The 20,931-nt window shown below is 36.6% G+C and overlaps 2 non-coding genes and 17 pseudogenes across 2 annotated transcripts; 17 read left to right on the top strand and 2 right to left on the bottom strand.

Annotated features, from left to right (window-relative positions):
- Positions 1 to 314: 314 nt before the first annotated feature.
- LOC149685841 (5S ribosomal RNA) lies at positions 315 to 433 on the top strand (annotated as a pseudogene).
- A 144-nt stretch (positions 434 to 577) lies between these two features.
- On the top strand, positions 578 to 696 carry LOC149685840 (5S ribosomal RNA; annotated as a pseudogene).
- Positions 697 to 840: 144 nt separating this feature from the next.
- Positions 841 to 959, top strand: LOC149685839 (5S ribosomal RNA; annotated as a pseudogene).
- A 144-nt stretch (positions 960 to 1,103) lies between these two features.
- On the top strand, positions 1,104 to 1,222 carry LOC149685838 (5S ribosomal RNA; annotated as a pseudogene).
- Positions 1,223 to 1,366: 144 nt separating this feature from the next.
- On the top strand, positions 1,367 to 1,485 carry LOC149685837 (5S ribosomal RNA; annotated as a pseudogene).
- A 407-nt stretch (positions 1,486 to 1,892) lies between these two features.
- On the top strand, positions 1,893 to 2,011 carry LOC149685836 (5S ribosomal RNA; annotated as a pseudogene).
- Positions 2,012 to 2,155: 144 nt separating this feature from the next.
- Positions 2,156 to 2,274, top strand: LOC149685835 (5S ribosomal RNA; annotated as a pseudogene).
- Positions 2,275 to 2,419: 145 nt separating this feature from the next.
- Positions 2,420 to 2,537, top strand: LOC149685834 (5S ribosomal RNA; annotated as a pseudogene).
- Positions 2,538 to 2,681: 144 nt separating this feature from the next.
- Positions 2,682 to 2,800, top strand: LOC149685833 (5S ribosomal RNA; annotated as a pseudogene).
- Positions 2,801 to 2,944: 144 nt separating this feature from the next.
- On the top strand, positions 2,945 to 3,063 carry LOC149685832 (5S ribosomal RNA; annotated as a pseudogene).
- Positions 3,064 to 3,470: 407 nt separating this feature from the next.
- LOC149685831 (5S ribosomal RNA) lies at positions 3,471 to 3,589 on the top strand (annotated as a pseudogene).
- A 144-nt stretch (positions 3,590 to 3,733) lies between these two features.
- LOC149685830 (5S ribosomal RNA) lies at positions 3,734 to 3,852 on the top strand (annotated as a pseudogene).
- A 145-nt stretch (positions 3,853 to 3,997) lies between these two features.
- LOC149685829 (5S ribosomal RNA) lies at positions 3,998 to 4,115 on the top strand (annotated as a pseudogene).
- A 144-nt stretch (positions 4,116 to 4,259) lies between these two features.
- On the top strand, positions 4,260 to 4,378 carry LOC149685828 (5S ribosomal RNA; annotated as a pseudogene).
- A 144-nt stretch (positions 4,379 to 4,522) lies between these two features.
- On the top strand, positions 4,523 to 4,641 carry LOC149685827 (5S ribosomal RNA; annotated as a pseudogene).
- Positions 4,642 to 4,786: 145 nt separating this feature from the next.
- LOC149685826 (5S ribosomal RNA) lies at positions 4,787 to 4,904 on the top strand (annotated as a pseudogene).
- A 144-nt stretch (positions 4,905 to 5,048) lies between these two features.
- LOC149685825 (5S ribosomal RNA) lies at positions 5,049 to 5,167 on the top strand (annotated as a pseudogene).
- Positions 5,168 to 19,842: 14,675 nt separating this feature from the next.
- Positions 19,843 to 19,915, bottom strand: TRNAV-CAC (transfer RNA valine (anticodon CAC)). The gene has a single exon. It is a non-coding gene; the product is annotated as a tRNA-Val (tRNA).
- A 65-nt stretch (positions 19,916 to 19,980) lies between these two features.
- TRNAV-CAC (transfer RNA valine (anticodon CAC)) lies at positions 19,981 to 20,053 on the bottom strand. Its single transcript has one exon. It is a non-coding gene; the product is annotated as a tRNA-Val (tRNA).
- Positions 20,054 to 20,931: the final 878 nt, after the last annotated feature.

Genomic DNA, 20,931 nt, shown 5'->3' with positions numbered 1-20,931 from the left:
TTGCCACTACGTCTAATCCTTCGATAATCGTTAATTCATTAATGGAGTTGAGGGTAGGCAAAAATGTATATTAAAATTTAACCTATTGGGATCTAGATTAATGGAGGGTGTTAGTCTCGACGTATTCATTGGAGACTTAGGGATACATAATATTCTCGACTCGGAGAGGTAATATTTTGGTTTTCCCAACTAGTTTAAATTCAATCAGATAATGAAAATATGAACTATATTTCTTTATTTTAATGTATTAGAAGCATACCGGTAGGGATATTGATCTAATTAGCTTTAAATTCCAATTATTAAAAAGTGTTCTCGGCAACGGCCATATCACGCTAAAAACACCGGTTCTCGTCCTATCACCGAAGTTAAGCAGCGTCGAGCGCAGTCAGTACTTGGGAGGGAGTCCACTTAGGAACACTGCGTGCCGTTTGATTTTACACTTTCGTTGCTTTTTTAAAATCCACCAGATATGAGAAAAGCAAAATGAACTCGATTTCTTTATTTTTTGTTTTAGAAACACACCAGAAGGGATATGAATATAGTTAGTTTTAAATTTGAATTACTTAATAGTGTTCTCCGCAACGGCCATATCAAGCTGAAAACACCGGTTATCGTCCGATCACCGAAGTTAAGCAGCGTCGAGCGCAGTCAGTACTTGGGAGTGAGTCCACTTTGGAACACTGCGTGCCGTTTGATTTTACACTTTCGTTGCTTTTTTAAAATCCACCAGATATGAGAAAAGCAAAATGAACTCGATTTCTTTACTTTTTGTTTTTGAAACACACCAGAAGGGATATGAATATAATTAGTTTTAAATTTGAATTACTTTATAGTGTTCTCCGCAACGGCCATATCAAGCTGAAAACACCGGTTATCGTCCGATCACCGAAGTTAAGCAGCGTCGAGCGCAGTCAGTACTTGGGAGGGAGCCCACTTTGGAACACTGCGTGCCGTTTGATTTTACACTTTCGTTGCTTTTTTAAAATCCACCAGATATGAGAAAAGCAAAATGAACTCGATTTCTTTACTTTTTGTTTTTGAAACACACCAGAAGGGATATGAATATAATTAGTTTTAAATTTGAATTACTTAATAGTGTTCTCCGCAACGGCCATATCAAGCTGAAAACACCGGATATCGTCCGATCACCGAAGTTAAGCAGCGTCGAGCGCAGTAAGTACTTGGGAGGGAGCCCACTTTGGAACACTGCGTGCCGTTTGATTTTACACTTTCGTTGCTTTTTTAAAATCCACCAGATATGAGAAAAGCAAAATGAACTCGATTTCTTTACTTTTTGTTTTTGAAACACACCAGAAGGGATATGAATATAATTAGTTTTAAATTTGAATTACTTAATAGTGTTCTCCGCAACGGCCATATCAAGCTGAAAACACCGGTTATCGTCCGATCACCGAAGTTAAGCAGCGTCGAGCGCAGTCAGTACTTGGGAGGGAGCCCACTTTGGAACACTGCGTGCCGTTTGATTTTACACTTTCGTTGCTTTTTTAAAATCCACCAGATATGAGAAAAGCAAAATGAACTCGATTTCTTTACTTTTTGTTTTTGAAACACACCAGAAGGGATATGAATATAATTAGTTTTAAATTTGAATTACTTAATAGTGTTCTCCGCAACGGCCATATCAAGCTGAAAACACCGGATATCGTCCGATCACCGAAGTTAAGCAGCGGCGAGCGCAGTCAGTACTTGGGAGTGAGTCCACTTTGGAACACTGCGTGCCGTTTGATTTTACACTTTCGTTGCTTTTTTAAAATCCACCAGATATGAGAAAAGCAAAATGAACTCGATTTCTTTACTTTTTGTTTTTGAAACACACCAGAAGGGATATGAATATAATTAGTTTTAAATTTGAATTACTTAATAGTGTTCACCGCAACGGCCATATCAAGCTGAAAACACCGGTTATCGTCCGATCACCGAAGTTAAGCAGCGTCGAGCGCAGTCAGTACTTGGGAGGGAGCCCACTTTGGAACACTGCGTGCCGTTTGATTTTACACTTTCGTTGCTTTTTTAAAATCCACCAGATATGAGAAAAGCAAAATGAACTTGATTTCTTTATTTTTTGTTTTAGAAACACACCAGAAGGGATATGAATATAATTAGTTTTAAATTTGAATTACTTAATAGTGTTCTCCGCAACGGCCATATCAAGCTGAAAACACCGGTTATCGTCCGATCACCGAAGTTAAGCAGCGTCGAGCGCAGTCAGTACTTGGGAGGGAGCCCACTTTGGAACACTGCGTGCCGTTTGATTTTACACTTTCGTTGCTTTTTTAAAATCCACCAGATATGAGAAAAGCAAAATGAACTCGATTTCTTTACTTTTTGTTTTTGAAACACACCAGAAGGGATATGAATATAATTAGTTTTAAATTTGAATTACTTAATAGTGTTCTCCGCAACGGCCATATCAAGCTGAAAACACCAGTTATCGTCCGATCACCGAAGTTAAGCAGCGTCGAGCGCAGTCAGTACTTGGGAGGGAGCCCACTTTGGAACACTGCGTGCCGTATGATTTTACACTTTCGTTGCTTTTTTAAAATCCACCAGATATGAGAAAAGCAAAATGAACTCGATTTCTTTATTTTTTGTTTTAGAAACACACCAGAAGGGATATGAATATAATTAGTTTTAAATTTGAATTACTTAATAGTGTCCTCGGCAACGGCCATATCAAGCTGAAAACACCGGTTATCGTCCGATCACCGAAGTTAAGCAGCGTCGAGCGCAGTCAGTACTTGGGAGGGAGCCCACTTTGGAACACTGCGTGCCGTTTGATTTTACACTTTCGTTGCTTTTTTAAAATCCACCAGATATGAGAAAAGCAAAATGAACTTGATTTCTTTATTTTTTGTTTTAGAAACACACCAGAAGGGATATGAATATAATTAGTTTTAAATTTGAATTACTTAATAGTGTTCTCCGCAACGGCCATATCAAGCTGAAAACACCGGTTATCGTCCGATCACCGAAGTTAAGCAGCGTCGAGCGCAGTCAGTACTTGGGAGGGAGCCCACTTTGGAACACTGCGTGCCGTTTGATTTTACACTTTCGTTGCTTTTTTAAAATCCACCAGATATGAGAAAAGCAAAATGAACTCGATTTCTTTACTTTTTGTTTTTGAAACACACCAGAAGGGATATGAATATAATTAGTTTTAAATTTGAATTACTTAATAGTGTTCTCCGCAACGGCCATATCAAGCTGAAAACACCGGATATCGTCCGATCACCGAAGTTAAGCAGCGTCGAGCGCAGTCAGTACTTGGGAGTGAGTCCACTTTGGAACACTGCGTGCCGTTTGATTTTACACTATCGTTGCTTTTTTAAAATCCACCAGATATGAGAAAAGCAAAATGAACTCGATTTCTTTACTTTTTGTTTTTGAAACACACCAGAAGGGATATGAATATAATTAGTTTTAAATTTGAATTACTTAATAGTGTTCACCGCAACGGCCATATCAAGCTGAAAACACCGGTTATCGTCCGATCACCGAAGTTAAGCAGCGTCGAGCGCAGTCAGTACTTGGGAGGGAGCCCACTTTGGAACACTGCGTGCCGTTTGATTTTACACTTTCGTTGCTTTTTTAAAATCCACCAGATATGAGAAAAGCAAAATGAACTTGATTTCTTTATTTTTTGTTTTAGAAACACACCAGAAGGGATATGAATATAATTAGTTTTAAATTTGAATTACTTAATAGTGTTCTCCGCAACGGCCATATCAAGCTGAAAACACCGGTTATCGTCCGATCACCGAAGTTAAGCAGCGTCGAGCGCAGTCAGTACTTGGGAGGGAGCCCACTTTGGAACACTGCGTGCCGTTTGATTTTACACTTTCGTTGCTTTTTTAAAATCCACCAGATATGAGAAAAGCAAAATGAACTCGATTTCTTTACTTTTTGTTTTTGAAACACACCAGAAGGGATATGAATATAATTAGTTTTAAATTTGAATAACTTAATAGTGTTCTCCGCAACGGCCATATCAAGCTGAAAACACCAGTTATCGTCCGATCACCGAAGTTAAGCAGCGTCGAGCGCAGTCAGTACTTGGGAGGGAGCCCACTTTGGAACACTGCGTGCCGTATGATTTTACACTTTCGTTGCTTTTTTAAAATCCACCAGATATGAGAAAAGCAAAATGAACTCGATTTCTTTATTTTTTGTTTTAGAAACACACCAGAAGGGATATGAATATAATTAGTTTTAAATTTGAATTACTTAATAGTGTCCTCGGCAACGGCCATATCAAGCTGAAAACACCGGTTATCGTCCGATCACCGAAGTTAAGCAGCGTCGAGCGCAGTCAGTACTTGGGAGGGAGCCCACTTTGGAACACTGCGTGCCGTTTGATTTTACACTTTCGTTGCTTTTTTAAAATCCACCAGATATGAGAAAAGCAAAATGAACTTGATTTCTTTATTTTTTGTTTTAGAAACACACCAGAAGGGATATGAATATAATTAGTTTTAAATTTGAATTACTTAATAGTGTTCTCCGCAACGGCCATATCAAGCTGAAAACACCGGTTATCGTCCGATCACCGAAGTTAAGCAGCGTCGAGCGCAGTCAGTACTTGGGAGGGAGCCCACTTTGGAACACTGCGTGCCGTTTGATTTTACACTTTCGTTGCTTTTTTAAAATCCACCAGATATGAGAAAAGCAAAATGAACTCGATTTCTTTACTTTTTGTTTTTGAAACACACCAGAAGGGATATGAATATAATTAGTTTTAAATTTGAATTACTTAATAGTGTTCTCCGCAACGGCCATATCAAGCTGAAAACACCAGTTATCGTCCGATCACCGAAGTTAAGCAGCGTCGAGCGCAGTCAGTACTTGGGAGGGAGCCCACTTTGGAACACTGCGTGCCGTATGATTTTACACTTTCGTTGCTTTTTTAAAATCCACCAGATATGAGAAAAGCAAAATGAACTCGATTTCTTTATTTTTTGTTTTAGAAACACACCAGAAGGGATATGAATATAATTAGTTTTAAATTTGAATTACTTAATAGTGTCCTCGGCAACGGCCATATCAAGCTGAAAACACCGGTTATCGTCCGATCACCGAAGTTAAGCAGCGTCGAGCGCAGTCAATACTTGGGAGGAAGACCACTTAGGAACATTGCGTGCCGTTGGCTTTTACACTTTCGTTTCCTTTTTAAAATCCACCAGATATGAGAAAAGCAAAAAGACTTTCTTTTCGTTATTGTTTAAAAACATGCAGAAGGGTTATTTGTCTAATTAGTTTTAATTTCGAAAAGTTAACAGGTATTTTAACGTGGAAATATATTTTAACGTCGAAAATGTATTCTATGTTTTTTAACGTGGAAAAGGTATTTTAACGTGAAAAAGGTATTTTAACGTGGAAAAGGTATTTTAACGTGGAAAAGGTATTTTAACCCGGAAAAGGTATTTTAACCCGGAAAAGGTATTTTAACGTGGAAAAGGTTTTTTAACGTGGAAAAGGTTTTTTAACCTGGAAAAGGTATTTTAACCTGGAAAAGGTATTTTAACGTGGAAAAGGTATTTTAACCTGGAAAAGGTATTTTAAAGTGGAAAAAGGTATTTTAACGTGGAAAAGGTATTTTAACGTGGAAAAGGTATTTTAACGTGGAAAAGGTATTTTAACGTGGAAAAGGTATTTTAACCCGGAAAAGGTATTTTAACGTGGAAAAGTTATTTTAACATGGAAAAGGTTTTTTAACGTGGAAAAAGTATTTTAACGTGGAAAAGGTATTTTAACGTGGAAAAGGTATTTTAACGTGGAAAAGGTATTTTAACGTGGAAAAGGTATTTTAACGTGGAAAAGGCATTTTAACGTGGAAAAGGTATTTTAACGTGGAAAAGGTATTTTAACGTGGAAAAGGTATTTTAGCATGGAAAAGGTATTTTTACCCGGAAAAGGTATTTTTACGTTGAAAATGTATTTTAACGTGGAAAAGGTATTTAACGTGGAAAGATATTTTAACCAGTAAAAGATATTTTAAAGTGGAAAATATATTTTAACCAGGAAAAGATATTTTTAAGTGGAAAATATATTTTTACCGGAAAAGGTATTTTAACATGGAAAAGATATTTTAGCATGGAAAAGGTATTTTTACGTGGAAAAGGTATTTTAGCATGGAAAAGGTATTTTTACGTGGAAAAGGTATTTTAAAGTTTAAACGGTATCTTAACGTGGAAAGGTATTATAACGTGAAAATACAATTTAACGTGGAAAAGGTATTTTAACGTGGAAAAGGTATTTTAACGTGGAAAAGGTATTTTAACGTGGAAAAGTTATTTTAAAGTTTAAACGGTATCTTAACGTGGAAAGGTATTTTAACGTGGAAAGGTTTTTTAACGTGAAGAGATATTTTAACGTGGAAAAGGTATTTTAACGTGGAAATGGTATTTTAACGTGGAAAAGGTATTTTAACGTGGAAAAGGTATTTTAACGTGGAAATGGTATTTTAACGTGGAAAAGGTTTTTTAACGTGAAGAGATATTTTAACGTGGAAAAGGTATTTTAACGTGGAAAAGTTATTTTACCATGGAAAAGGTTTTTTAACGTGGAAAAAGTATTTTAACGTGGAAAAGGTATTTTAACGTGGAAAAGGTATTTTAACGTGGAAAAGGTATTTTAACGTGGAAAAGGTATTTTAACGTGGAAAAGGCATTTTAACGTGGAAAAGGTATTTTAACGTGGAAAAGGTTTTTTAACGTGGAAAAGGTATTTTAACGTGGAAAAGGTATTTTAGCATGGAAAAGGTATTTTTACCCGGAAAAGGTATTTTTACGTTGAAAATGTATTTTAACGTGGAAAAGGTATTTAACGTGGAAAGATATTTTAACCAGTAAAAGATATTTTAAAGTGGAAAATATATTTTAACCAGGAAAAGATATTTTTAAGTGGAAAATATATTTTTACCGGAAAAGGTATTTTAACATGGAAAAGATATTTTAGCATGGAAAAGGTATTTTTACGTGGAAAAGGTATTTTAGCATGGAAAAGGTATTTTTACGTGGAAAAGGTATTTTAAAGTTTAAACGGTATCTTAACGTGGAAAGGTATTATAACGTGAAAATATAATTTAACGTGGAAAAGGTATTTTAACGTGGAAAAGGTATTTTAACGTGGAAAAGGTATTTTAACGTGGAAAAGTTATTTTAAAATTTAAACGGTATCTTAACGTGGAAAGGTATTTTAACGTGGAAAGGTTTTTTAACGTGAAGAGATATTTTAACGTGGAAAAGGTATTTTAACGTGGAAATGGTATTTTAACGTGGAAAAGGTATTTTAACGTGGAAAAGGTATTTTAACGTGGAAATGGTATTTTAACGTGGAAAAGGTTTTTTAACGTGAAGAGATATTTTAACGTGGAAAAGGTATTTTAACGTGGAAATGGTATTTTAACGTGGAAAAGGTATTTTAACGTGGAAAAGGTATTTTAACGTGGAAAAGGTATTTTAACGTGGAAAATGTATTTTAACGTGGAAAATGTATTTTAACGTGGAAAAGGTATTTTAACGAGGAAAAGGTATTTTAACGTGGAAAAGGTATTTTAACGAGGAAAAGGTATTTTAACGTGGAAAAGGTATTTTAACGTGGAAAAGGTATTTTAACCTGGAAAAGGTATTTTAACCTGGAAAAGGTATTTTAACCTGGAAAAGGTATTTTAACCAGTTTCAAGGCTGCCCAAACCAATCATAGCTAAGAAAACGGCAATTAAATACAGCTCACCCAATATAACTGCTGCAAAATGTAACACAGTTGTTTTAAAGTAGCCCAGGCCTGTCACACCCACAAAAAAGTACCAAAACACAACGCAATGAAGAATTCTGTATCAACAACAAACTTAACTCAGACTACTGTATCTACACACCCTGCACCCAACTTAGCTTCGACAGCAGAACAAAAACCAAGCATGAATATGCCTACTGTAGTACCTTCAGTTTGAAAACCTTTAATAACATTAGCAACTTCAGGAAGCGTTTCGAAGCTCAACCAAAAATTTGAATGATTTACCGAAATGCAACCAAACTTTGCATGCCATCAAACCTGACCTTCACCAAACCATCTGTTCATCATCCACAAAATCAGCTAAAATGTGCTCAACACCAAGAAAAAGCAGCAGTTCAAAAAGATCGGTGTACAATATTTTATCACCTGTTAAAGCTCACTGTCAGACAAAGAACTCACTCAATGAAAAGTGGTGTTTTTGTCATGGAGATGAAATTGACAAAATGATATTTTGTGAAGGTGAAAACTATAAAATCAATTGGTATCACACAGAATGCTTAAAAATTTAAAGAATACCAAAAGGTAGATGGTTTTTGCCCAGATTGTGCCAAGCTCAATAGAGAAGCAAAAAAAACCAAACACTTAGAAATTTAGAAAAAAACTATTTAATAAATAATAGAATGATATTTGTTGACTTTGTAGCGGATACGCTACTGAGGCTTCATAAACACGCATAGCTAAGCTTACATCCGGCTTCCGATGCTCTCTAATCTGAAGTCGTTTATCTTAAGCCTATCTTTAACCTCATAATAGATTAGTGGTGACTCATATTGCACCTTTTGTGAGCGCCCCCCTATATTGAGCCAGGTTTTAGCTAAGACTAGGCTAGATGCCGAAAACTTGGACTTAGTCACTTAGCATTAAAAATAGTACTATAAACATAGTGTTTGGTTGAAGAAGATTTGACAATATGGGCGGGCGACGCTGTTGTATACCAGGTTGAAACACCACAGCTCTTAGGAATCGTAATGTGACGTCTAGTCTATTTCCGAAAGACCCGTTACTATGAAGTAAATGGGCAGACGTTATTGAGCTTCATGTCTCAGATTCTAACAACTTGTCTGATAAATGGCCATGGGGTACCTCTGTGAGAAAGAAGTTTGGCTTAAAACATCAAGTTATTTGTGGATTCTAACAACTTGTCTGATAAATGGCCATGGGGTACCTCTGTGAGAAAGAAGTTTGGCTTAAAACATCAAGTTATTTGTGGCTTTCATTTCAATAAGTCAAGCAGGAAGCTATACGATGATAAAATACGAAAGTATTTCCATCAACTTCATGACGCAGTTTTACCATCTGTGTCATATGAAATTGAAATTGGGGAAAAAAATCAAACCAGGCTAGTGATTCAAGCTGATTGTAGCCAAAATTCGCCGTGTGAAGAACCTTATTGTTCCTCATCATGTGCCAAACGAAACCCTCACTCAAATGGAATTTATTTTCCCATTTTCCTTTATTTTGAAATAGAAAGATGTTAAATAATAGACCTCGATAATTTCCTCCATGAGGATTCCATTTCTCTAGCTACGGCTATTAGTAAACTACGTCAGAAAATTTTTAAATTGCAATGCAAGGTCGAGGAACAGATTTCAGAAATGTTTAACCTAAATTCCCTAGTCGCGAGTTTGAAACAAGAAAATACAAAATTAACTGAATATGTTTCAAACTTAAAAGCTGATGTGTCAAAATTTGAATATAGGGAAATCCAAATTACTAACTTAAAAAAAATTTGTCTTTGGAAGAAACTATATCAGCTCTAACAACTAAAAGCAAGGATTACAACATCGAAGTAACTAGTTTGCGAAAAGAAGTAAAAAAAGCAGTGTGTTTCATTAAAAAAGGTTTCATCTTCACCATCGATGTTAAAGTTCTATACTGGCTGCGACTCCTTTGAAGTTTTTGAAGACTTATTTAGCATCGTTTAGCCGGATTCGAATGATTTAGCAATGCATTATGGTACAACGGGATACAAGCGAAAGAATGAGAGACTTTCCATTAAGCGTCTTCGTGAGTGCCCTATGAGCTTATCGTTCCAGAATCAGTTGTTTTTAACACTTTGCCGTTTAAGAGTCGATCTTGGGTATCGGTTTCACAGAAACTGTGTCAAGTATTTGATCTACTTTGTTTACTGGAAAAGCGCTTGACTGACTACAGAATTTTGCCTTCACGAAGCACTATAGATAAATTTATGCCTATTGAGTTCATGGAAAAATTCCCAAAAACACGTGTGATTATTGACGCGACCGAGTTATTTATCCAAAAACCAAGTGAATACAGAAACCAGAGTGATAAGTGGTCATCATACAAGACTCACAATACAGCCTAAGCCCTTATTGGAATGGATTTATTAGTTTTGTGTCAGATTTGGTTCCTGGCCGAATGTCTGACGTGGAATTAACTCAACAAAGCGGAATACTTACTCTTTTAGAGCGCGGAGATTCTGTAATTCCAGACAAAGGGTTTTTGATAAAAGATTTGCTACATAAACAAGGAGTGTCTTTAAATGGAGCACAATTCTTGAACGGCAAAGCCCAACAAACTAAATAGGAAGAGATTTAAACAAGAGATATTGCGAGTGTGCGCATACACGTAGAATGAGTTATAAGGAGTGTTAAAGAATATAACATTTTGAGTACAATATTTCCAATTTCAATGACAACCCAGTTAAAAAAGGATGGAAAATTTGTACTTATTTAGTGAATTTTTGTAATGAGCCCCTGCTTGATAGAAAACCACCCAAACAAATGTCTGAGGCATCAGAGCTCCACCAGTAAAATAAAAATACATTTTATATAAAAAGCATTTCTTGACTGACTTTTATTTAAATATGAGATCAAATGAGATAAATTGCACAGTTTAAATAACTCAATTCCACAGTCTAAAGTGAGATCACAATTTTTAGGGTTTTGCTGGTTTTTCCAAGTATTGCACTCCATACTCTACGTAGAAAGTCAGAAGCTTAGGAACTATTTGTTTTTTTAAAAAATTGCGCGTCAAACATTATGCGTTCACAGAATGGCTGGCATATTATCTCCACAATCTACTAAGAAATCACACCATTTCAAACCTGTTATACCCATTTGCGTTTGAACTTGATAATAGTGATTGTGGTTGTTTCTTTGGTTTATATAGCGTCCATTAAATTTAGACCTTTCTCTCTAAACTTGGCTAAGGTTTTTATATCTTTGAGGCCGTTACCAACCTCTTTCTCAAAAACTAAACGATCAGGAGAAGCACCCAACATCGGCAAAGAGGGATTTACGCAAAGTCCAGTGACAAAGGTGATTATTTCACAACGAATAGCTTTATATTTTTCCACAGGAAGTTTTTCATTGGATCAATCCTTCCTGTACATATTTAGTTTTTGACAAATCAGTTCCTTTAAAAATAGTTTAAAGGAAATATTCATTAACTGCTTTCCGTCGTTTGCATATAGGGCCTGCTCGAGAAGCGGTGATCCTATAACGCCTTTCACTATTCCATAAAGAACAATTTGATTGTTGTCTAGTATCAATTTCAAGCCTGATAGCAGTTGGCAAAGTAATTTTTAAAGCAGGAGGGGTTACAGCAAGAGCACGTCTTACTAGCGTTTCTAAACTATCATGGTCTTACAATCTTGCTGGTAGTGATATTTGGACGAATAGCTTCTTCTTTGACTTTTTTCCGTATTTCGCTAGAGTTCCCAGGCATGTGCTTAATGAAGTCCAGCTCTAAAAATTTTTGGCTTGAACGTTTTTCTTTGAGTATTAGGTAGTCCCTACGCTGATAAAAATAGCGTGCTTTTGGCATTCAAAAATGATGGTGACCGTTCAATTTTTGAACAAGCCTCTATTGACGAATTCAGATTTAACCAGAAACATTCAATTTTGAACGCGTTCAAACCTAACCACGAACATTCTTTTTTGAACATCCTACGTCATATAGATCAAAATTTAGTGCTTCCATTCATTTTTGAACAGCTTATATAGTAACATTCAAAAATTAGTCTTTATCCCATTCAGTATTGAATAACTGCCTTGCACTAATGAAACGATCAGACATGGTTGTTTTGGGTTTCTGATACGAATGTATTAGTATTCAAACTAGAGCATTTTAGGCGTTCAAACAAGAGTGTTTTTGCTTTAAAACAAGAGAATTATGGGCGTTCAAACGTGACTGTTTTTGGTGTTCAAATGAGAGCCTTTTTGGCTTTTTAACGAGAGCGTTATGAGTGTTCACACGGGATCTTTTTTTTAATAAATTGAGAGCTTTCTGGGCGTTCACGCAGAGTTTCTTGCCGAGTTTTTTGGGTGTTTCATTTACAATGGTATAAATCCACGTTTTTTATTAAAATTCAACAATTTATTTTTATTATATTTTGATGTTCAAGAACATTATAATTTGTCAATTTTTCTTTGCCATTATTCGGTCGATTTTCTGTTTCCGAAATCAGGCTCGGACTGATGATTTTCCAGGAACAAAAGCACACACAGACGCAAATTACAACTAATAATCATGAAAACTTCTAGCTAAGTTTATTTGCAATAAACACTTGCTTTTTTCAAAATATTGGTTGTTTTATAGGTAAGGTTAGGTTACGGTTCGGAAGGGCTTAGTTTGGGTTATATGTCTTCAAGACCTATGATTCTAAATTTTATGCATTGAACCTCTTAATACTAGACGAGTGCATATATTCATGTCCTTTAAATGCTATAAATAAATAATTTTTCAATAATAAGTAATTTTTTAACATCGGCAGCGTTTAAAAATAAGATATTTGCGGGTGTCTTTTTTGTAGGCCCAATATTACATTAGGAAACTAGTTTTTGGTACTCGTTCTATGTTTAAACTTCAATGCAGTGTTTCCTAATGCATATGACTTAAAAATAAAAATAAGCGTTAACCAAATTTTTTATAAAGGTACATTTGAAAATATGTCGTTCTTGTAAACTATTAATATTGCTTAATATTTTACTAAATACTTGGATTTAGTGCTCATTTTACCTAGCCACTCAATCGTTAGAGGTTAATTAGACTTTTTGCACGAGATTGAATGTTTCCGTTCCCGGGAATTACTAATTTTAATTTCACCGGGAGCAATTAAGCCAAGATGTTTGTCCCATTTGATGAATCCGACAATTTGCGGCGTTTGTCGGCTGAATTGGACTTTGGTCGTGTGGGAGGAAAGCGGTTAATTACCATAGTCAAATCAACTTTAAATGCTGTATATAGGGTACTAAAATGAGGTAAATTTGGTGAATAGAGGCTTGAATTAGGGTATTAATACGGGCAAATAATATGTGTAAATGCCGTGAATTGATCACAGCGAAATCCTTATCGTTTGAATGTTAATCAATCATATTATAACGCGAAACAGTTACGTATGAACGGCAATTTGTTCTCGTTTGAACGCCAAAAGTGCTTACATGTGAACGCCAAAATCGCTTACATTTGAACGCCAAACACGCTCTCGTTTGAACGCCCAAACGCTCTTGTTTAAATCATATTTGAAAGCCAAAATGACCAAATCTGAATGCTTAATTAGCGTTAATTTTGAATATCAATATTAGCTTTCAAATGTGAACATTTTGTTAACGTTTACAATTGAATACCATTTTACGCATTCAAGTTTGATTGCTAATGCGTACCACCACAGTGGCAAGGTAATAAACGCTGAAACAGTCCATTTTCAATGATCTTTTTTTACTGTGCAGCTGAAACTTGCCCAGCTCCTGAACAAGTAGAAGGATAGCCAATAAAACCGGAACCGAACTAACCGAACTGCTCTCTTCTATTCATAGATATATCTCTACTGACCGGCAAAGCGGGAAATCAGGTGGATAGAAGGTGACACGACTTCCAGCACACGAAATCAAGTATCAAATGTCGTTAAATGCGAAGAGTCAACGGTAATTTGCGAGCCTCGTTTTCAATCAAGCTTTTTTTTGGAAAAACGCTAGTGTTTTGATTTTGCTGATGAGGGAAGAAAAATCGGAATTTTCAACGCCGCTCAGCGGCTTGAGCAAAAAGCGAAACGCTAAACATCTGGTGGTTTTCAAACTCGCTTGGAAATATTTTGAAGCGCGCGGTACTAGTGTCACGAGATAGATGTAGGCGTGGACTTCGCTCTCGGGTCCGAACTCCGAACCAAAACAAATATGGCGGTTACGTCGAGGAGACGACGTCTGTTAGTGAGGAGACAAATGCTTTTAATTCAACATTACTATCAACTTACATTAATAATAGAAGGAAATATACACGTAAAAGATGGTGGGTTCACCCTATTTGGAGAAAGCGCTACCTTGAAGGACATTATAGAACACTTGTAAATAAATAGTTTTGTTGTATTCACAAGCCTTGTTAAATTGTTCTATAAGCAAATAACAGTAATTAACCTTTAAGATGAAAACAATGTGACAAACCGACCCCAAGAAGTTTTCTAATTTTACAAGGATGGCGCCTAGCCTTTTCGACAAACTTTTGGCGTTGGTAGGACCTAGTCTTAAGAAAAACCCTCCTGGGAGAAAGCCAACATCTCCTGGAGAAAGACTTGCGTTAACATTACGGTATGCGCTTATTTTTGTTTGTGTTTGTTTATATACTATATTGTGACACCCTCTTTAGTGCCTGTTATATTATAAATATTATGATCATAATTCAATTTATGTAATCTAAATATGTTAATTGTAGATATTTGGTAACTGGAGACGGGTTTGACTCGATGGCCTATGCTTTTCGCTTTGGAAAAACTACAACACATAATATTATTAAGGAAACCTGTCAGGCACTTCGGGATGTTTTGCAGCCTTTATATTTATCGGTTATTATTCTTCTAACTAATAACCATTCCGAATGTCTCTGATTTAACTAAAATTTCTAGCAACCCACTGAAAATACTTGGAGGTTAGCCGAAGCGGATTTTAGGACTCGATAGAATTATTCTACTTGTTGCGGAATCGTTGACGGCAAACACGTTAAGATCCAACAACCATCAAATAGTGGAACCCTGTATTATAACTGCAAAGTCAGTGGTATTTAATATGAAATAATTAGTTTTATATTGATAGAATTCGTTAAATTTTCTTTGGCAGATTTTCAACTCAATAGTTTTGATGGTAGTCGTAGATGGCAAATACAGATTTTTAGTTGAAGACACAGGCGGCTACGGATCACATTCTGATGGAGGGATATTTAAGTCCTCCTCATTTGGTCAAGCAGTTGAAGAGAACAAAGCTGGATTTCCAGACGCAGTCTTTTTGCCGAACACAAACATATTATCTCCTCATGTTCTGGTCGGTGATGATGCTTTCCAGTTGTTGCCCGACTTTATGAAACCATACTCTCAAGATGGACGTTTGAAAAATTCACAAATTATTTCCAACTATCGGTTAAGCAGAGCCAGGTAACGTTCATTTTAAAGGTAGCATAATTTTATTGAAAATTGAATTTATTCAAATATTTTCAGGAGATGCAGCGAAAACGCGTTTGGAATTTTAGCAACACGCTGGAGGATGTTTCGAAGACCCCTTCTCTTGGAACCACCTAATGTAGACAAAGTTATCCGGGCCTGTGTAGCGTTACATAATTTTTTGATGATCGAGGATGAAACATCTGCACAAAAACATTACTGTCCAAATGACTTTGCAGATGCTGTAGATAAAACAACTGGACAGGTGTTCAAGGAAAATGGCATGAGAAGCTGCTATATGACCCAGCAAAAGCGTTTAAAATGCCAAAGTCTACATCTGCTAGAAACTACAGCAGGGACCCCTGTAACAAAATCGACGTTGGACCGACGTAGTCGGTTCGAGGTCCAACCAACACTGACGTAAAAGCGTCGGTAGACTTTCATTTCGACCGTCGAAATATCCTATCCGTTTAAGCGTCGGCCCGACTTCCGGTCATAGAAATTTTGCCAGCACTTTAACCGACTCTAAAAAGTAAGCGTGTCCAGCTCTTACCTTATCAAACAAGAAGTCGGCTTTGTTATCTGGTTATGGTCGGATTATTAATCTAATTGCGGTCGGATTTATGGATTGCTTGTGGTCGGATTTATGGCTTGTTTGTGGTCGGCTTTATGGCTTGTTTGTGGGCGGCTTTATGGCTTGCTTGTGGTTGGCTTTATGGCTTGTTTATGGTCGGCTTTACGACTTGATTATGGTAGGCTTTACGACTTGTTTATGGTCGGCTTTACGACTTGTTTATGGTCGGCTTTATGGATTGTTTATGGTCGGCTTTTTGGATTGTTTATGGTTGGCTTTACGACTTGTTTATGGTAGGCTTTATGACTTGTTTATGGTAGGCTTTATGGATGTACGCAATTGTGCTGTTCTTATCCATTACTAAGATTCGAAACCATATGTACCGATTTGAGTAAGACAACAATTGGCGTATGCTTCATTTCAAACGTCAATATTAGTCTAGTCTCTCAAGAATGTTCAATAGTTATTTTTCAAACGATGTAATGCGCAATAAGGTTAATAGTTATCGAAGATAATATTAATTATATTTATTTTAATGTTTTAGATAATCTTAAACCGTTGATACACTAGTGCACTTTGGTAAAAACGCATTTTAGTTGGTAAGGAGTCGAGCAGCCAACATAATCCTTCATTACATTAACCGACTTAAAATGTAACTATCAGACTACTCCATTCTATTGTTCTCAAGGCCGACTGCAAAGCGGAGTTAGTAACTGAAGTTAAATAAGAGTCGGATTTCCGTTGTAAGTGCCAACTAGACCATAAACCGACGAATCTACCTCGAACCGACTCAAACGCGGAAGCTTCATTATAATGAAATTTGAAATATTTAGTATTGATCGGTAGGTAGTCGGCAATGCCGACCTCTCGTCCCTTGTTGTTATTTTGATAAAAACCCATGTTAGTTGGTAAGGAGTTGAGCAGCCGACCTAATCCTTCCTTACACCAACCGACTTAAAATGTAACTATCAGCCAACTCTATTTGTTTGTTCTCACGTCCGACTTCAAAACGGAGCTAGTAACTGAAGTTGGATAAGAGTCGGACTTCAGTTGTAAGTGCCGACTAGACCATAAACCGACGAATCTACCTCGAACCGACTGAACCGCGGAAGAAGCTTCATTATAACTATTCTTTAGCATGATCGGTAGGTAGTCGGATATGCCGACCTCTAGACCCATATTGTTATCTTTTATTTGATAGAAACGCGTGTTAGTTGGTAAGGAGTCGAGCAGCCGACCTAATCCTTTCTTACACCAACCGACATAAAATGTAATTATCAGCCAACTCTATTTGTTTGTTCTCACGGCCGACTTCAAAGCGGAGCTGGTATCTGAAGTTGGACAAGAGGCGGACTTTAGTCGTAAGTGCTGACTAGGCCATAAAGCGAAGAATCTACCTCGAACCGACTCAAACGCGGAAGAAGCTTCATTACAACTAAATCTGAAATTTTCAGTGTGATCGGTAGGCGGTCGGATATGTCGACCTCTAGACCCATATTGTTATCTTTTATTTGATAGAAACGCGTGTTAGTTGGTAAGGAGTCGAGCAGCCGACCCAATCCTTCATTACATTAACCGACTTAAAATACAACTATCAGCCAACTCTATTTTATTGTTCTCACGGCCGACTGCAAAGCGGAGTTGGCAACTGAAGTTGGATAAGAGTCGGATTTTAGTCGTAACTACCGACTAGACCATAAACCGACGAATCTACCTCGAACAGACTCGAACGTGGGACACTCGTGTTACTGGGGGAAGTGGCAACGATTAGGGACAAGTATGCAAAATATTTTGAAGGAGAAGGTAGTGTTGATTGGCAATGGAATTTGAAAGGTGTGAATAAAACAGATTTGTAAACAAAATTAAGAAACGTTTATTTGGGCAATTTATAAAGGAAATACATTAATTGATCTCATCACCGTCTTCAATATATTTAATAAGTATATCTATAACGTCTCTTTCACAACGTTGGCGCTTCCTTGGAGGAACATCTCTTAAAAGACTAGCCGCATAATCGGCAAATGCTTTTGCGGAATCATCTGGTTTATTTAATTCTCTAAAATTATACATACATGATATAAGTTTGCTATTTAAACCTTTTTTCCATTTGATTAAGGTATTACAAGCATACCAATATTAAAATTAATCTCTTTGAATTTAATACTTGCTTATTACATTGCGCCAATGCTTCCAAAACTGAAGACGGTGGAATGGAAGTGGATTCTTTGCCTTTGTTTTTAATAGGCCTATCGGCTCTTTCGTGGATAAGTTTTTTTTAGATAAACTTATTTTTCCCATACTTTCGTCCGTGCTCTTCGATTCCTCCGACGGGTTCTGTTTGGGTTTCGATGGTCCAGGCTGTGGGTTATCAAGATCTGTAAAGGTTATATCCTCTTTCACGGTTACGTCCTGGTCGTCAGATATATTTCCTTCGTGGTCAGAAATTAACTCATTAACAATAAACTCCTTCCCCATGAATGTGCAGCTAAATGTTGATGAACTTTGTCCTTTTTCTGGGTCCGATTTATTACTCTTAGTATCCGTCGAACCAGAAGAAAAATTTGATGTGGTGCTAAGTAAAAAAACATATATATATAATCAACAGGATAGAGCGGTTCTTCGAAATCACTTCTGTACTTACGACCTCTTTTGTACAATATCTTTTAAAAACAACAAAATTTAAAAAAATGGCCAGTTAACGGAATCAAACACTGAATCGTCGATTTCTTGGCCACTCTTACCTTTGGTAACTACGTGATAGTGTACCCGAAACTTGTCATTGCCTTTGGTAACTACGTGATAGAGTACCCGAAACTGGTCAAACAAAGTGTTCTATTTTTTTTTGCACTGTTCCTCTGATGAAAATAGTTTATTAAATATGGAGCATACAAACCTTAATGAATAATGTAGTTACTTCCCAGGCCTAATTCCTTCGCTATGTCTTTCCAACATTGTTCTGCAAGATAGCGATCTTTATATTCCGTTAACCCTCTGTTCCATAAATTAGGTTTTTGTTGAACCAATACAATTAGTGCCTCCTTTTCATCTGCGGCAGCCTTTTTCATTGCCTCTCTTTATATTTTTACTTGATTTAAGATTCCCTTATTTCTCGAAGGCATTTTTGACTTGTAAATCAACTTCAATTAACTAAATAGGTTATGAACGTGATTCAGTATAGCATACGGGGACAAAAAACTCAACTCCCTGGTCTTCCGTCGGCGAGTTTCTATTGGTCGGCTAGAGGTGACGTCATATAGTTTTTTCCTTTCATCGCGCATTAAAAGAAAAAGCTCACGCAAATATCTACCCTGGATAGATAGATATATGCGTGAACGAATATTCATTCAAACGCGCGGTGAATGTAGGCCTCAAGCTGATGAAAAAGCGGAAATGAAAACGGGCTTAAGTTTTGCTTTAGCGTTTTGCTTGGATTTTTCAAGCAAAAGCTAGCGTTTTCAGTGGAAAAAGCTTGATTGAAAACTAGGCTTAGCAAGGCTAAACCCAAATTGGTCGACAAGAATTCATGAGACAACTTTCCAGACCAAATGAAAACCAATTTTGCAAAATTTTTGACCGAATCCGAGTGCCTTGGTGATTTATTTTTGGAGTTTTGTACACTATTTTCGTATAGACTTCGTAACATAGGTTGAATTATATAAAAACGTCTTGGTTTGGACCAAGGCCGAAAAAACAAACGATATGTGTGAGGTTTATCAATTGACTGAAGTGTCAGATATTGAAATTTTTTTCTAGTTATTTTTATCCACTCAATCCTTAATCAATATTTAATTCAATCAACTGATTTTACTGTTAATCGATCTAGTCCCTCTAAATTAATTGAAAAAATTACATATCTACGCCTTTTCAAGAACAATTACATTTTCCGAAAACATTTTATCATGAATTTAATTATTTTGAAGAGATTTCGTGTCGATACTCACTAACGTGCGAGCACCTTGACCGACATAGTTTTAATTGTCGCTGGCTTGACAAATTTTCAAGTTTGCACCAAAAGAAGTTTATATAAATTATAAGCTAATTTTCATGTCCAATCATGATGGTCAATACATGTATCTACCAGGGCTCGAACCTGGGACCTTCCGCGTGTGAAGCGGACGTGATAACCACCACACTACAGATATGTAGTAACACTGAGTTTTCCAAGAGATCTAGCTAATTCTTATGTCCAATCACGATGGTCAATACATGTATCTACCAGGGCTCGAACCGGGGACCTTCCGCGTGTGAAGCGGACGTGATAACCACCACACTACAGATACGTAGTAACACTGAGTTTTCCAAGAGATCTAGCTAATTATTATGTCCAATCACGATGGTCAAAGCCGTACTTCTGTAATTAAGTAAAATTAACATACTTAGACTTAATTGTTTTGATCAAGCTGGCCGACAGCACACCCTGAATACTTAATTGTTAATTTAAGATAATTCCGAAAAGTACCTTCGCTGTAGTTTTTAAGTTATCGGTGGGGAAAAATCACGAAAAACTCATGTTAATCTCCATAGGAAATTAGCAAAAGCGGGTGAATATTACTTTTACGTTACAAAACGGTATCAAGTCATATCTACAAGGGCCTACCGGCCCTGTAGAATTCCACTATTCTCGACTTTTTGTAGTGAACTGTCTCTGTTTAAAGTGTCTCCTAAATGGAGGTCCAACCGTTCCAGTTCTTCTCTCAAGGAGTTGTTTTCCCGAAGAAGCTTTAATACCTGGTCTTGATCACTTGAGGTAAAATAAGAAAGAATTGTTTTACAATCCTGGGCAGCCTCGTGAAGCTTGCGCTTATTTCTTTCGGATCTTGACCATTTATTGGGGTAAAATTTTGAGCTAGATGCGCGAGAAGGTAATTCATCAAGCCTGAGATAATGTAAAAATCTAAGTATTAGTAAACGAATTCAGGGTTGCCACAGTACCTGGAAATCCTGGAAAACCTGGAAAAGTCAGGGAATTTAAAAATGGGCCCAAAAGGTCAGGGAAAAGTCAGGGAATTTAAAAATGGGCCCAAAAGGTCAGGGAATTTTTAAAAACTTTGCAAAGTCAGGGAATTTGATTTTAGTGGGCAAAATTTCGGGGTGATAAGTCTTTATTGAAAGAGTAATGAAAGTTTCGCCTCATCCTCTCTTAACACAGAAAACTCTA

This window comes from Phalangium opilio, unplaced genomic scaffold (assembly GCF_054372755.1).
Source record: "Phalangium opilio isolate 3A_F unplaced genomic scaffold, DU_Popi_V2 ptg000032l_1, whole genome shotgun sequence".
Classification (NCBI taxonomy): domain Eukaryota; kingdom Metazoa; phylum Arthropoda; class Arachnida; order Opiliones; family Phalangiidae; genus Phalangium; species Phalangium opilio.
This window is presented reverse-complemented; position numbering and strand designations above follow the sequence as displayed.